At 40.5% G+C, this 16,579-nt stretch overlaps 1 protein-coding gene across 3 annotated transcripts in view; it reads right to left on the bottom strand.

Moving 5' to 3' along the window:
* Positions 1 to 16,118, bottom strand: part of STAG2 (stromal antigen 2) — a 139,273-nt gene extending 123,155 nt beyond the window's left edge. The window contains exon 1 of one of the 3 annotated variants that reach the window (XM_030306208.2): positions 15,801 to 16,118. The gene's annotated coding sequence lies outside the window, so the exon portion shown is untranslated. Of the gene's footprint in view, positions 1 to 14,804; positions 15,082 to 15,800 lie in introns of those variants that run through there. The other 2 variants (XM_030306211.1, XM_030306209.1) reach the window with 2 other exon arrangements.
* Positions 16,119 to 16,579: the final 461 nt, after the last annotated feature.

Here is a 16,579-nt window from a genome sequence, read left to right as displayed (position 1 = left end):
GATATCATTTCTATCTCAGTGCGCAGCATTTGGTTATGTAGTGTTAGTATTAGTAATAGTATAAATTTTTTTTTAAATCATCAAAATGTTTCCACTTCCCATGCTGAATTTTAGAAATCATAAAGACACCAGAAGTGGAAAAGCAGCAGAAAATGGAGACAGGAAAAAATGAAGAAGAAAAAAAAAAAAAAAACACCACACACACACACACACACACACACTACCACAAAGTGGCATTATAATGTTGCCTGGACTTAAACCAATTTACCTGAACAGATTTTTCCTATTAGTATTATTGTCCTTTAGTAGGAACACTAGCAGTAAGATATGTGCCAACAGTGCTTTAGACAACATTTTATTTCATAGTTTATAGCAAGTTTAATTTCTTAAAATTAATTCAGATGTCATTTTACTGAGGATTAAAACAAATACAATATAATAAACTTTATCATCTTCCCCCCATCCAACGCTCTTCTAGGTGCTATTCAACACTTATTATAAAATATGAAACATCACATGTAACTTCAGACTAAGAATGATTTATCCTCTATCAACTACTGGTAGAAAATAAGCCTTTCTCCAAAATCAAAAATACAAGAAACAGCGTGCCTGGCTGGCTCAGTCGGTAGAGCAGGTAACTCTTGATTTTAGGGGTCATGAGTTCAAGCCCCACATCAGGAGTAGAGTTTAGTTTAAAAAACACAAGAAACAGCAAGTGTTAGCAAGGATGTAGAGAAAAAGGCATCCTTGATCATTGGTGGTAGGAATGCAAACTGGTGCAGCCACTGTGGAAAACAGTATAGAGGTTCCTCAAAAAATGAATAGAATTGCCATATGATCCAATAATTCTACTACTGGGTATTTACCCAAAGATTACAAAAAAACTAATCAGAGGGGTGGCTGGGTGGCTCAGTCAGTTGAGCATCCATCCAACTTCGGCTCAGGTCATATCTCGCAGCTCCTGAGTTTGAACCCCACATTGGGCTTGCTGCTGTCAAGCATGGAGTCTGCTCTGGATCCTCTGTCCCTGTCTCTCTCTGCCCCTCCCGCACTTGTGCATGTGCACACATGCTCTCTCTTTCTCTCTCTCTCTCTCTCTCTCAAAAAGAAACATTAAAAAAAAAAAACCTCTCTCTTTCAAAAATAAACATTTAAAAAAACACTAATTGGAATATGCACCCCTATGTTTATTGCAGTCTTATTTAAAATAGCCAACATATGAAAGCACCCAAGTGTCCATCAATAGATGAACGGATAAAGATGTGATAGAGGGGCACCTGGCTGGCTCAATCAGTGGAGCATGCGATTCTTCATCTCAGGGTTAAGTTTGAACCCCACATTGGGTGTAGAGATTACTTTAAATATTAAGTAAATTCTTAAAAAAAAAGACGTGGTGTGTACACACACACAATGAAATACTAATCATAAAGAATGAAATCTTGCCATTTGCAACAACATGGATCTAGAGAATATAATGCTAAGTGAAGTCAGTCAGAAAAGACAAATACCATGATTTCACTCATACATGAAATTTCAGAAACAAAACAAAGAAAAAAAGAGACAGACAAACGAAAAAAACCAGACTCTTAGGGGCACCTAGCTGGCTCAGTCCATTAAGCGTCCAACTCCTGATTTCAGCTCAAGTCATGATCTCACAGTTTGTGAGACTGAACCCCTCTTTGGGCTCTGCACTGACAGCCCAGAGCCTGCTTGGGATTCTCTCTCCCTCTCTCTACCCTCCCTCACTCATGTTCTCACTTTCTCAAAAATAAAAATTTTATTTTATTTTTTTTTAATTTTTTTTAACGTTTATTTATTTTTGAGACAGAGAGAGACAGAGCATGAGCAGGGGAGGGTCAGAGAGAGAGGAAGACACAGAATCTGAAACGGGCTCCAGGCTCTGAGCTGTCAGCACAGAGCCCGATGCGGGGCTCTAACTCACAGACCGTGAGATCATGACCTGAGCCGAAGTCGGACGCTTAACCGACTGAGCCACCCAGGCGCCCCTCAAAAATAAAAGTTTTAAAAAATAGACTCTTAAATATAGAGAACAGATGGTTACCAGAGGGGAGGTTGATAGGGGGATGGGTGAAATAGGTGAAGGGGATTAAGAGTACACTTATTGTGGGGCACCTGGGTGGCTCAGTCGGCTAAGCATCGGACTTCGGCTCAGGTCATAATCTCACGGTTCGTGAGGTCGAGGTCCATGTCAGGCTCTGTGCTGACAGCTCGGAGCCTGGAGCCTGGAGCCTGCTTCAGATTCTGCGTCTCCTCCTCTCCCTACCCTTCCCCTGCTCACACTCTGTCAACCTCTCTCTCTCAAAAATGAATAAACGTTAAAAAAAAAAAAAAGAGTACACTTATTGTGATGGGCACCGGGTAATGTATAGATTGTTGAGTCAATATATTATACACCTGAAACTAATAGAACACTGTTAATTATACTGGAATTTAAAAAAAATTCATGCATTTTTAATTCTCAAAGCAGAAAAAAAAGCCTTGCTCCTACTTTATTTCCAAAAGTTCCCTAGCTACTTTGAGAAATTTAACTTCCTCCTCAGTCTCAACAATTCAGGATTACTGTCTCTTTAAAAAAAAATTATTTATTTTAAGTAAGCTCCATGCCCAACGTGGGGCTTGAACTCATGACCTCAAGATGAAGAGTTGCATGCTCTACCAATTGGGCCAGCCAGGCACCCCAATTATTGTCTCCTTTTATTCTCTTTCCCCCAAAAAAATTATCACTATGAAATCTATAAATCAGCCCACTGGGAGGCAGTGTATCACCATGTAAAGAAGTACTGTACGCTGGAATCAGGCAGAAAGAACTGTATTCAAAAGTAGGCTCTGCCACTTACTAGCTGAGTGAACTTAGGCAAGTCACTTAACCATTCTGGAACCTCAGTAAATGAAAATACCACCAACTGCCTCACAGGATGTTGAAAGAAATAAAAAAAGTCAATGTTAGGGAATGTACAACTTGCCACGTAGTAGATGTGGTAATGATATCCTATACAAACTTAAGATTTCTCATTAAGGCAAAGCCAACTAGAGGAAATTAACTACTTCTCTTCCAACATACAGCCCTTTAATGTGAATATTAATAATGTAATTATAATGCAGGGTTAAATTTCTAGAAAACCTAAGGTTTAATTCAATCTTCACTTGAGAATCTGTATAACATATAGTACATGACACAAGGATTCAAAATTAGATAAAAACACAATTCGTAGTCAGAAGAAATTAACAATCTACTTATAAGAGATAAATGAATATTCACCAATATTGTACATTTAAACACTATATATTTATACACACACATATAATTAGCTCTCATGTTAGATTTGCTATTTTTCTGCAGCAACCTAGATACCTGTTTCAATCTAACTTCAAAAGTTTAGGAACTAATTTCCTACTAAAGAATCTTTTCTAATATAATGCCATATTGTCCAAATAATCCCTCTGAAATTTTTCAAGTATATTTAGAACACCGTAATATGAATGCAACTACTGAATATTCCTCAATGAATAGTAGCACTTTATGCATTGATATTTAATCAAAACTCAAAAAAGTACATATACACAGAGCTGGAAAAATCCATTTATCATTGACAAATTTGCTTTTCAAAAACATACCTTCATGCTTCTGCTTCCCTGCCAACCATGGCTACCACCACTTCCTCAATTCTCCTGCCAGGAATAAAGTCTGAGGAATGCCTTTTGGCCTGAATGAGTAGTGGAAACAGGGAGGGATATATCCCAAAGGAAAAATATTACGGCTTTGCTAATATTCCCTACATTTTCGTTACTTCTTTAGTGTAAAAGGGAAATTCTCAAAGGTTCATGTTCCTATCTTTAATACGATTTCTTTAAACCACAAAAAAAGGCATTTTTTAGGAAGAGGATATTAAACATGTTCTTTGTAATAATATTCTAGTTGCCACAAAGTTTGCAAATTAGGTACAAGGCAGTAGATACACTGGTGAGTGTAGAAAAACTCTCCTTGCTTTTGAAAAAGGGAAAATGATTAGAAATGCAAGAAAAGAGGGTATCATACATCCCAATCCTGTAATGGAAATACTTCAAATACACCAAACCTAAATCATCATGTATATCATATTCAGAGAATGAATTTAATGAGTATCATATAGTGCTATGAAGACATTTCAAGCTAACATTCTAACAAAGAATTCAAAGTCAAAAAGTTAAACACAGGGGCGCCTGGGTGGCTCAGTCGGTTAAGCGGCCGACTTCGGCTCAGGTCACGATCTCGCGGTCCCTGAGTTCGAGCCCCACGTCAGGCTCTGTGCTGACAGCTCAGAGCCTGGAGCCTGTTTCAGATTCTGTGTCTCCCTCTCTCTGACCCTCCCCCGTTCATGCTCTGTCTCTCTCTGTCTCAAAAATAAATAAACGTTAAAAAAAAATTTTAAAAAAAGATAAACACAAACATGCATAACTTTAAATCCCTTTTTTTAAGTTTAAGTAATCTCTACACCCAAAATGGGACTCAAACACACGACCCTGAAAGACCCTGGAAGAGTCACATGCTCTTCCAACTGAGCCAGTCAGGCACCCGAAAATTCCTATTTAAAAGCAAGCATTTACAACATGAAATAAAGACACAGAAGAATGCCATATAACAGTGACTACTGATTGCCTCTTTTGCTTTTACACAACACCATAACATCATTTAGGTCTCAACTTTTGGATAACAGTAACTAGTTATAGGAGATGATCGTGGTCTCTTTTAGTTTTTTTTTTATTTTTTTGAACATTTATTTATTTTTGAGAGACAGCATGAGCAGGGGAGGAGCAGAGAGAGAGGGAGACACAGAATCTGAAGCAGGCTCCAGGCTCCGAGCTGTCAGCACAGAGCCTGACATGGGGCTCTACTCACAAATTGCAAGATCATGACCTAGGCCAAAGTAGGATGCCCAACCGACTGAGCCATCCAGGTGCCCCTAATTTAGTTTATTAACCACCACCAAAAACTGAAGCATTCTAACGCTACACTTACAAGTCCTCAATTGTTGGGGTACCTGAGTGGCTCAGTAGGTTGAGCGTCTGGCTTCGGCTCAGGTAGTGATCTCACTGTTTGTGAGTTCAAGTCCCGCATCAGGCTCTGTGATGACAGCTCAGAGCCTGGAACCTGCTTTGGGTCCTGTGTGTGTGTCTCTCTCTCTCTGCTTCTCCCCCAGTCACTCTCTGTCTCTCTCTCTTTCAAAAAGAAATAAACATTAAAAAAAATGTTTTTTTTTAAAGTCAATTGTTTTTTCTCCCAAAACTTTTCAAAGTAGTCCTTAAAAATACTTGTCACCAGGGGTGCCTGGCTGGCTCAGCTGGTAGAGCAAGCAACTCTTGATCTTGGAGTTGGGAGTTTGAATACCACTTTAGGTGCAGAGATTACTTAAAAATAAAGTCTTAAAAAAAATACTTGTCACTATCTCAAATTAAGAGCACTGTATCAAAAAAAAATAAAACCTGCATTGATGACTATTGGTTTTAGCCTAATAATATCCTTTTATATATAGTAATCCCAGTACATAGTGGTTTGTTTTGTTGTTGTTGTTGTTGTTGTTGTTTTTTCAGAATGAGCATGAGGGGGGGAAGAAGGGGAGGGGGGAGAGGGGTGGAGAGGGGGAGAGGGGTGGAGAGGGGGAGAGGGAGAGAGAGGGAGAGAGACACACGGAGGGAGGGAGGGAGGGGGACAGAGAATCTTAAGCAGGCTCCACATTCAGCACAGAGCTGGATGCAGAGCTCCTCAATCCTACGATGCTGGGATCATGACCTGAGCCAAAATGAAGAGTCAGATCCTCAACCATCTGAGCCACCCAGGCAATCCCCCCACTTCCAATTTCATGATAGCTTTTAATGAATTAAAAGATTTACAAAACTAAACAAACCTACTTACTAACCATGCAGTTGTTTATAAGATATTGACACCAACAAAACCTCCAAAAGTAAACTAGCCAGGGGATAAAAAACACACAAATTCCTCAACAAAATATCAAAACAGCCAAATATGAAAAAACTTAAAGTCCTCTTAAGATCAGCTCTCTGCCACTCACCCCCACTAAAAAGGGTGGGGAGGGAATTTTCGTTTGCAATAGAGTATAATCTGCAATTACGCTGAATTCATTTCTCCAAATGTTTGAATTCACCTACAGTAATCATTTTTTTTGGGGGGGGGGATGTACCACAAATATAAACAGGCAGGAATATAAGGCAAGTATAAAAGTCATCAAAATAAAAGAGAACTATTAATTTTATGAAATGACACTTCAAACTCTACAAGACAACTCTCAAATTATGTTACAGAATCAATTTAACTTCAAATAAGTGTCTAACCTGTAAGTTTTTCTTTCTTTTCTAACACCACTTCTCCCTAGTCACAAAATTATTTCTCTCTCACTTTTCTTCTAGGAAGAGATTTCCCACATAAAAACCTCCATGAAAAAGCATACAATTAACATTTCCTCCCTAGAAAACAGTAAAGGAAGTCTGAATAAAATGTAAGAAAATCTGTTTACAGATTTCAAACAGTAAAAGTAGTTATCTTGGTTTTTTCCTTTTATTTCAGTGGACCTCAGAAGCTATTTTTTTTTTTTTAACAGTGACTCAAAAGTCCAATAGTCACTTGAAAAAAGCCAACTGGAAATTCTCCTGGGTAGAATTTTAAAAACACTGTCTCTCGTCTTTTACTGTCAACCCCACACCAACAGAAATTCCTCCAAGTAAAAATAACAAACTCTCAGAATATGGCCGTTTAAAGTAATTAAATCACTTTCATGCCCAAATAAATTGTAGAGGCTGTGAATCCCTTCCTACCACTTACTAATTAGGCAAGGTTTCCTCTTGAAAAATGGGGTATTCATTAGGGACGTCATATATCCTAGCTTCTCTGGGACAGTTCCCATTTATACTATTATCCCAGAATGCCATCTAGTTAGAGTCCCCTTTCATTCTCCTAAGTATGCCGGGGTGGCTCAATCAAGTTAGGTGTCTGACTCTTGATTTCAGCTCAGGTCATGATCTCCTGGTTTGTGGGTTTGAGCCCTGCCTCAGGCTCAGCACTCACAGCGCAGAGCATGCTTGGGATTCTCTCCCCCTCTCTCTCTGCCCCTTCCCCACTTGCATTCTCTCTCTCAAAATAATAAACTTTTTAAAAAGTATCCTGATTTGAGCAATAAATTATAGGATAATGGGTAACAGGGTTATGAAGATTAAGAGAGGTAATGCAATGTAAAGCATTTGTAACAGTGTCTGACACAGAGTTAAGAATTCAGTTAGTGTTAACTATTCCTTATGTTAGTCACCATCAAATACTTTATAAGAAGTTTTGAATTGAGGGGCGCCTGGATGGCCCAGTTGGTTAAGCGTCTGACTCTTGATTTCGGCTCAGGTCATAGTCTCACAGTTTGTGACATAGAGCCCCTCGTCGAGCTCTGCGTTGACAGCGCGGAACCTGCTTGGGATTCTCTCTCTCCCTCTCTCCCCCTTTCCCTCGCTCTCACATGCACACGCTCTCTCTCTCTCAAAATAAATAAACTTAAAAAACAAGTTTTGAGGGGCACTGCCACGCCTGGGTGGCTCAGTGGGTTAAGTGTCCGACTTTGGCTCAGATCATTATCTCACGTCTGGTGGGTTTGAGCCCTGCATCGGGGTCTGTGCTGACAGCTCAGAGCCTGGAGCCTGCTTCAGATTCTGTGTCTCCCTCTCTCTCTGCCCCTCCCCTGCTCACGTCTCTCTCTCTCTCTCTCCCCCTCTCTCAAAAGTAAACAAACATTAAAAAAAAACTTTAAGTTTTGACTTGTATAATGAACAGTGCTCCTACAATATTCCTTTTTACAAATAAAATTATTCAACTTCCCACATTCAATTCTTTGAAACAACTAAGTAGCACTAACTGCTTGAAATCAACACTAACCAATTTATCCAACTTATGCCACAGAGATGACAATATTATCAATTACATTCACATTTTATCATACAAAAGTTTAGTAGAGCTATATTAGGGTTACTGACAGGAAAGTTAACTGTGAAAAGTAAAACTGCTTAGCACCAAACCAAGTCCCTTAATATTCTAGCAGCCCTTCTCATCCAGGGTTCCACAAGGTTAACCACAGAACTCAGAAAATAATGTGAGTGACAATTTCCTGAATTCTCCCAAGAATGGTACAAAACTAGTATCTTCCTTGATACACAGGAGAGAAACTAATTCATTGTGTACAATGGATGTCTTGAGGCATAATTCCGTTGTAGAACACCAGGGTCTTGGTATTCTTGGAGTACAAAAGGGGAAAATATGGATGAAAAGACTCAATATTGAACAAAGAAATCTGGACAGAAGACTGCATCACTCCGACAAAATAAGGGAATAATTAACATAAAACATATAAATTGCACTCATGGCTATGAAAAACATTATACATTGTTTTACCTCATCTCCACTAATTTATCTTAGGCCAGATATCCAACATCTAGCAGTCCTTCGGATAAGAAAAGTTCTAGTTGTAGTTTATGAAAAGCAAGAAGGAAAAAGCAAAGAAAGCTGAGACTAATGAACCTACTAATAATCCAGGTCACCAATATTAACTATTACCTGATACAAATTAGAACAAGAAAATTTAATAAAGAGAAAAGATGAACTAGAAATTAGAAGCAGAGAAGATATTAACACTCAGGAGGAAAGAGTATTTTTAAGGTACCATTAAATAACAACAAAATCCCCTTACAGAATCAATCAGAGCAGTGAACTACAAAAGTTGCATAAATTTTTATTTCAAATCTAAACCACTCAATAAACAAGCTGAATGACTGGGGAACTATTCTCAGACACACTCAGCTTCCATTCTGTATAGAACATAAATGACATAAGGGAAAAATTTTTCAGTGAAACCATTCTATCTACCATAGTATGACCCCTACCCCCAAAAAGTCAAAACTATAACTCAACATGTTATCACATTAACTTTTGTATAATGAGCACACACAAACAAAACCAAGGCTCAGATTTCTTTCAACTATCTCTTAGCGTAAAACACAATTTAGACGTTTCATCGGGCAACAACTCATCTAACCCTGTGTAAAAATCTGTATTTCCCTTGCACTGTATGTGAAAAAAAATCTTCATTTTGTAATATTAAAATGAGGCATGCTTTCTGGTGATAAATAACCCAAGACCTAAACCAGTTAAGGGAAACTACTGAACTTAAAAAAAATACACACACAAAGGTTTTGAGGCCAAATTACTTTGGGTGTAAATTCAGGCTGTCAATTATTATGTGACAAGTCATTTATTCTTTGAGAGCCTCAATTTTCCCATCTGTAAAATGATAATAACCACCTATCATGCAAGGCAGCTGAGAAGATAAAACAATAAATGTTAAAACAGTTATTGGCATTCAAAAGGAACTTAAAAGTACACTAAATTAAGTTTCTTTCTTAGAATATCTCAAGATTCAACAAGTTAGAGGTCAAACCCAATTACAACAAATGTTGTGCATGCAAAATTTTAGTGTAAACAAGACTTACTTCTTCCCCCTCTAACATTCTGACATTATAAAAGAGTTTTACTTTGAGTTTACATTAGATTATTCAGAACTTACAGATATCTCTCTAGTTGGTCTCATCAATCCTAGTAATGCATTTTCCAATCAAATAATAAAAAAGAACAGAGCACTGACATTACTCACCCTCCCTTCCTTTGGAGGAATGAGGAGTGTAAAACAAGTTCAATAACCTCTTGACTAACTATATGTAAAGACTTCTTGTTTTCTTCTGGTTAGTATCAAAGATGGAACTATAGCAAGCATACATTAAGAACACAGTTCAGGTAGCAGATCACCACAGCTGCTAGAGATGTAGGGGTTTTTTTAATGCACATATTCAAAAATTAAGACTCCACAAGCAACACCACTTACACAGAAGGAATATAAAATTTGGTTCAATTAAATGCAAAGCAGGCAACCCAGGATATGTTAAAAAAAAAAATCTGACAATTTTTTCTCACATTATCTTTACCAAACAGAAACATGCAATAACCACTGCTCATGATAGCCAGAGACACAGAGAATTATTATACAGGGACAGTACTGAGCCACAAATTAAAAGTTCAATGCATGTATCAGATGTAGAAAACTACAAAAGGAAAATGTAAAGAACTTTTAAATTTGCCTGTATCTTTAAAGTTTCTTTATTCTCCAATGATTAATCACATTTCAGGATATACTGATACCCATAGCTAACTGGGACTATCCCTTTCCTTTGCTAAGCTCCCCCAATTTCCAAAATGGGTATACAATAGTGCTCCATTGTACAATGAGCTGTCATTTCAAATATCTGAATAATCTACGAATAGCAATTTCAAAGTGCTAATAATATAAGACCCGGTTGTTGTTTTTAAACATGAGACACAAAAGTCACAATATTAAAGAGATATGAATCTTATCCCGCTAGGATGTAATGAACAGATCATGGTGTCCATTTAACATAAATTTTCTTCTCAAAGTTTATTTATTTTTGAGAGAGACAGTGTGCACAAGCAGAGAAAGGGCAGAGAGAGGGGGATAGAGGATCTGAAGCAGGCTCTGTGCTGACAGCAGCCAAGTCCTATGTGGGGCTTGAACTCATGATGAGATCATGGCCTGAGCCCCACGTTGGCCACTTAACCAAGTGAGCCACCCAAGTGTCCAGGTGTCCATTTAATGTAAATTCTAAATTAAAAGTTAACTTGCAGCATCAAAAACTGAAGTCTTCCATCTATTATAGAGCCCAAAGCAAAAAGAATACACTATTCACTGTTTACTCTCTTCCCACACATGACTGTGGGTGGCATCAGTTAAACATGCAGAATATTAAGCACTACTAAACCGTCCAAGGCATATTTTCACATCTAATGCTATATTCCCAAAAGATAATTTATTTGAGCCTGAGCCTACTCCCCACTTCTCCCCACCCATTTTAATACATAGGTCCTCAGACAACCACCAAAGTCAATAATGTAAGATCGATAAAGAAAATTATGAAAAAGAAATGCAAGACTTAATTTCATTCAAATCTTTAGTGTTTGGGCTTTAAAAAATATCCTAACTGGGCACCTGACTGGTTCAGTCAGAAGAGCATGCGACTCTAGATCTTGTGAGTTCAAACCCCATGTTGGGTGTAGAGATTACTTATTTTTTTTTAAATAAATAAAATTTTAAAAATTAATAATCCTTACTAAATACACTTCAAAGTTACAAAACTCGTAATTTGTTGGCTTAGTTTAGCTGTGGCCTTCCACAATAAATCTGAAGCCACAATCTTCATCATCTACTTAAGATTATTTGCATACAAGAATTCAAAAAATGTCATCTGTCTTCTCATAACATTCTTAAAGCTAAAACTTGCATATGAATACACAGACTAATATCAACAGTTATGAAATATCTTCCTAGACTAGGGTGGAATTTTGTTTTAATAATGATGAGGGAACACACTTCACCCAACATAAAACTTAAATATCCATTATTTTGGATTTCCTTTAGAACTTTGACATATTCAAAAATACATCCGAGAACCTGGCTGGCTCAGTTGGTGAAGCATGTGACTCTTGATCTTGGGGTTGTGGGTTCAAGCCCCATGTTGGATGTAGAGATTACTTAAAAATAAAATCTTAAAAAAAATACATCTTATAGGGGTAAAAAGCCTGACACTGAACAACACAAAATTGCAGAAAATAAGGCACTTACCTTCAAAGAATGTAGAAGCAATTCACAAATATATTAATTAAGGAAACTGAGGATTTTAATTGCAATGCACTTTTACTGTTGATGGGTAATGGTCAGAATGGCCTTAATAGAAAAACATTAGAATATTTTACATATCGACTTTTAACTACACTAAATCCTTAAAGTGAGGAGTGTGATTTAACTCACTTTATAAGTAAATGTTCATTTTCATATCAGTTTTTTTTTTTAAAGAACCCACCCCACCCCCACTGCCAGTCTCTGATAACCTTAGAATGCTATAGTTATTTCACAGTAGGATAGAATGGCTAATAAGTACATTTCCTTTCCAATCCTAGTCTCTACCCATTCATTAAACACCAAATACTGAAACTGAATTCAACTCCTACCTCTATGTTCCTACCAGGAATGCGCCCTAGGGCACCCGAATCCCTTCCACTGTCACTTATTGCAACTGCCAAAGCCCCTCCTATTAATAGTAAATCCCTTTCATACTGACTCACTGTAACCCCAACTTAATGAAATAGACAACAAGCAAAATTTACAAAATCTGAGAATGGAATTTTCCCGTTTTCAAAGGATTAAAAAAGAAACTAAAAGTAGAATACATTCAGACTAAGTTACAAACATTTAGAGTTCAACCGATTTGTAAGTATGTATACTGCTTATTCTATACTGGTTCAAATTAAATATTTTTTTGAAAGTTTGTATATCAGGCATTGTGTAATTACTTATGCAAAACGCCAAGTTTTCCACGCAGATAACTGATAGGTAAATACAAACGTATGCCATCACATCAAAATTGCCAGCCAATTTGAAATTTTTTCTTCCAATTTTTTTAATTGTGGAAATTTTCAAGTACCCACAAAAAAGTAGAGAGAATAATAGTACAATAAGCTCCCCTGTACTCATCCAGCTACGATCAACTCAAGGCCACTTTTGTTTCATCTCTACCTCCCACCACTCTCTCTTCCAATTATTATCTTCAGAAAAGAATTAAGAAGACACTGTGCTCGGTAAGTACCCTGAAAAAACCCCAAAGATGCTAAAGTATCAAAGACTAGTAAGAAGAATTTAACAGTGACTGTCACCCTAAAACAACTACTTGCAAATTTAAGAATTCAGTTAAAAACAAAGAAATAGCCATCTTTAAGAATTTTAATAAAGTCCATAAGATCCAAAAGGCATATTTAAAATTATACCTAAAAGGAGAAATAGGAATAGGTGGTGAAAATGAACTTAAATATCTGCAATTAGCTTACATTCATGTAGCACCTCGGCTCAAAACGAAAAAAAAAAAAAAAACAGACTATTTAACATAATGTATCATAAAATTACAATTCAACCACTTGAAAAACCGCTGAATGCTTATGCCTTAACTGGTCCTTCTGATCCCTAATTACAGATTGATATCAATGTAAAAAGAAAACCAGGCATTTTAACGTAAGCGTTTTAAAATGTTCAAAATTAACCCCACCGTTCATTGGAAAATATATGAAAGCAAGTCTAAACTACCTGAATTGTATGTCATTAAACAGAAATGTATATTCACTTTCCAGGGCCCAGGTTTTTTTTTTTTTTTTTTTTAATAAGTTCACATATACCCTGAAACGCAACGCGCTAGGCTACAGATAGAATTAGAAGACCGCCTCCTGCTCTTGCTCCTAACCAATACGCAGAGAGAGAAGGTTGGCAGGAAAGTGCTGCGAGGACAGTAACAAACACCAGCAGCTCCCGAGCAGGCCCTGCTAGAGCCAGGAATGACGCACTTCGGTAACCCGACTCTTTCTCCCCTCCACCCCCGCCCCCAGCAGCGGTGCTGACACCGCCAACAGCCCGGAGTAGGAAAAAAGACAACAGAAAAAAGGCAGAGGTTGGACCGCACCAGGTTTCATCAAGAAACCTCGATTATTCCTCTTTCGACACTAACCACTAGGACTAAACAGGAAAAGAAGCTTCGTGCTTAAGCAAGTCCCATCATGGTGGTTTAAGAGTCACTAAATTAAGCTGATAATGAGTCCAATCCACAGAGACAAATACAGGGTGTGGCTGCCGTGAAATACGGCGGTCCGTGGGAGAAAAGGGGTATGGAATTTACACTCCAGTATGAGGGGAAGATGGGGCTTTACCAAGGGGAGGGGGGGCGGCCCGCGCATTTTAAGGAACCATTTCAAAGCAACACAAGCTTTTCGTTTACTTAAACCTAATCCCACAGATCAAAAGTTTCTAATAGATATATCGTGTAAACTGTAAATAACCATTTAATCAAACACCATGACCCTCAATTAAGAAACCATCCGAGAGAAAGGAGGGAGACGGTAGGAAAGGGTGGTAGGCAACAAGATATAAAACATTTCTAGGCCACGCAGGAGAAAGTCTCACAAACCGGATGAAACTACTAATGCAATATTAAAAATTAAAGCTGAACACTGCAGCATGAAAAATCTCACGATAAAACCCATTATAGTTCAGGATTAAAAATAAAATGACATACACACCAAGGGAGAGCGGAAACTAAATGTCGAAAGTACAGCGGTTTATAAAAAACTAAAGGCAAAACAAGACCTTCTCGCGACGAGGGAAAAAAAAAGGCAGAAATCAACAATACGTTTACGAATGTAGGCCAGAAGAAAATGGGAACGGGGCTCAAAGTTTTGCGGAACTACTTGATGCTGTTTCCCACACCTTCTCTCTCCCATGGCCCATCAGACCCTTTTCGTGCTAAAATCGCCGGCCACAGATCACCGGGTACGCGACAGAAGAAAAAAGAAAGTCAACCCCAAGCAAGAATAAAAGTGTAGAGAGAAAAAACAGAAGCTGCCTACCTGGGGCAAGGATCAGCTCAGTTCCTGCCTTGAGAAAGACAGTGCGGGTGGGGGTGGGAACGAAAAGCAGCACTAAAACTAAAACAAAAGTGGCGCCAAAACCCCCCAACAAACAGCCTTCCACTCCCGCCCTTCCCCCCTCCTCCCATGCCAGGCAGGCAGGGCCCCCTTCGGGGCAAGGTCTGCACGCGGGGGCCAACACTGCCAGACCCCAGCCTATTTATAAAATTGTTGCCCGAAGAAAACTGACCGAAGTCGGGCCTCGGAAGGGATGGAGAGATCGATGCCAATCGCTTTCCCAAGCAGTTCCCCCACCACGCGCTGGAGATGATGGGGCGGGGGAGAAGCAGAGGGGCCCGTCACATGAATGTTGTTCCCTCTCTAGGAAGGGAGGAAGAGAGGGAGGGAGCGGAGGGAGGGAGGAAAGGAAAGAGGGGAAGGGAGAAGGGAGGGGGCACGAGGGAGGGGTGTGATCAGAGTAGATTTTCCCTCGCCTCCCTCGGTCCGAGGCCCAAATATACACAACTGAGCCTCCGCTTCTCCCCTCCCCCCTAGGTTCCCAGCACCACCATTTTGCTCTCTTCCTTCCCCTCTCCACGATACCGCGCTCTCCCCCACCCCAGCCACAGCCTCCCCGGCTTTCCTCCCCCGACTATGGCTCGCACCCCACCCCACCTCCAGTTTGGGCTCTCCCAGGCTTAAGAGCCTGCCGGAGAAAAGGCACCTAAATCTAATGCAACACTGAGAAGCGGAGCCTCCATCTTGCGCTGCTCCGCGTTCTCCATTTTGGGCCACCCATGGGGGGGGGGGGGTCTCCGTGGAGGCCCCGAGGGAGAGTTGGGCGAGGGAAGGAAGAGAAAATCTTCAGCGAGGGTAGTCGAAAAGAAGAGTCGTGCAGTAGAAAGCCACTCTAGGAGTAGGAGGTAGGGAGGAAGGGGGGCTGGAAGTTCCTTGGTAGTGTTGAGGTGGCCACTTGGGGGGAGAAGGAAGAAAGAAGGGTTGGGGGTTACGCGGGGACGGGGAGGCTTCTCCCCGTCTTGACTTGGCCACCCGCTCCATGGCTGGCCCCGCTGGGGGCAAAGGGAGTAGAGGGGAAATTAAGTGGCAACAGAGTGCCCATTCTCTTTCCCTCCCAACTCTTCTCTCGCGCCCTGCTTCAACCATACACACCTCACGGTGGGCCCCGCGCCCTCCGGGTGCCCCTCCAAACTTCTAGAAGCTTCGCCTCCGCCATTTTATAACTTACCTCCCCCCTCAGCGTACACAGAGGCAGCAACGAGACTGTTCGCCTCCCCCACTCCTCCTTCCTTCTTTCTCAGGCCGGGGGCTTCTTCACCCCTGGGCTGGTACAAGATATTTTCCCCTTCCTCTTCTTTACACCCTCGAATTCTACTCAGGGACGGAAGCTCCCGCGGTTCTAGAGCGGTGGGGGGTTTTGAAAGTGGCGGTCGGATCCGGCGGGTTTTTTTTTTTTTCTTTTTTTTTTTGTTTTTTTTTTTTTTTTTTTTTTTTTTTTTTTTTTTTTTTTGGTGGCGCTTCGGGATTGTTTGGGGTGTTCGCTCTTCGGCGACTTGGAGGCGAATGGAACGCGCAGGCGCCATCTGTCGGCCACGAACCCGCGCTCGGCTCCTGTTGGGAGGGAGCGGCATCTAGCGGCAGCGAGCTGACACTGCAACGCTTGTCTCCCAGCGTCCTCCTCCCTATCAACGACCAATCGTGGCCGACTGCCTCCCGGGTTCAGCGTCTCCGACGCCGCCTGCAAACGAGGCGCCCGCAGGGGCGCGCCGCCGAGTGGGGTAAACACGGTTCCGTGCCCGCGCCTGACTTACTCATTCGTTTGGCCGCGCTTCCGCCGCGGACCCGATCGCGCCGCGTTTCCTCTCTCTTTAATTTGGGGGGGTCGAAAGGAGGTCGTTAGGAATGTCCGGCAGAGCCCCGGGCCGTGGGAAATCGGAAACCGGGGTCGCGCGGGACTCGTCCCCCGGGCTCCTGTGCCCCGAGCGCAGCCCGAGGTTGGCAGCCCAG

The sequence above is a fragment of the Lynx canadensis genome, chromosome X (genome assembly GCF_007474595.2).
Source record: "Lynx canadensis isolate LIC74 chromosome X, mLynCan4.pri.v2, whole genome shotgun sequence".
NCBI classification, from domain to species: domain Eukaryota; kingdom Metazoa; phylum Chordata; class Mammalia; order Carnivora; family Felidae; genus Lynx; species Lynx canadensis.
The sequence above is the reverse complement of the archived record's forward strand: the minus strand, read 5'-3'. Positions and strand labels throughout refer to the sequence as shown.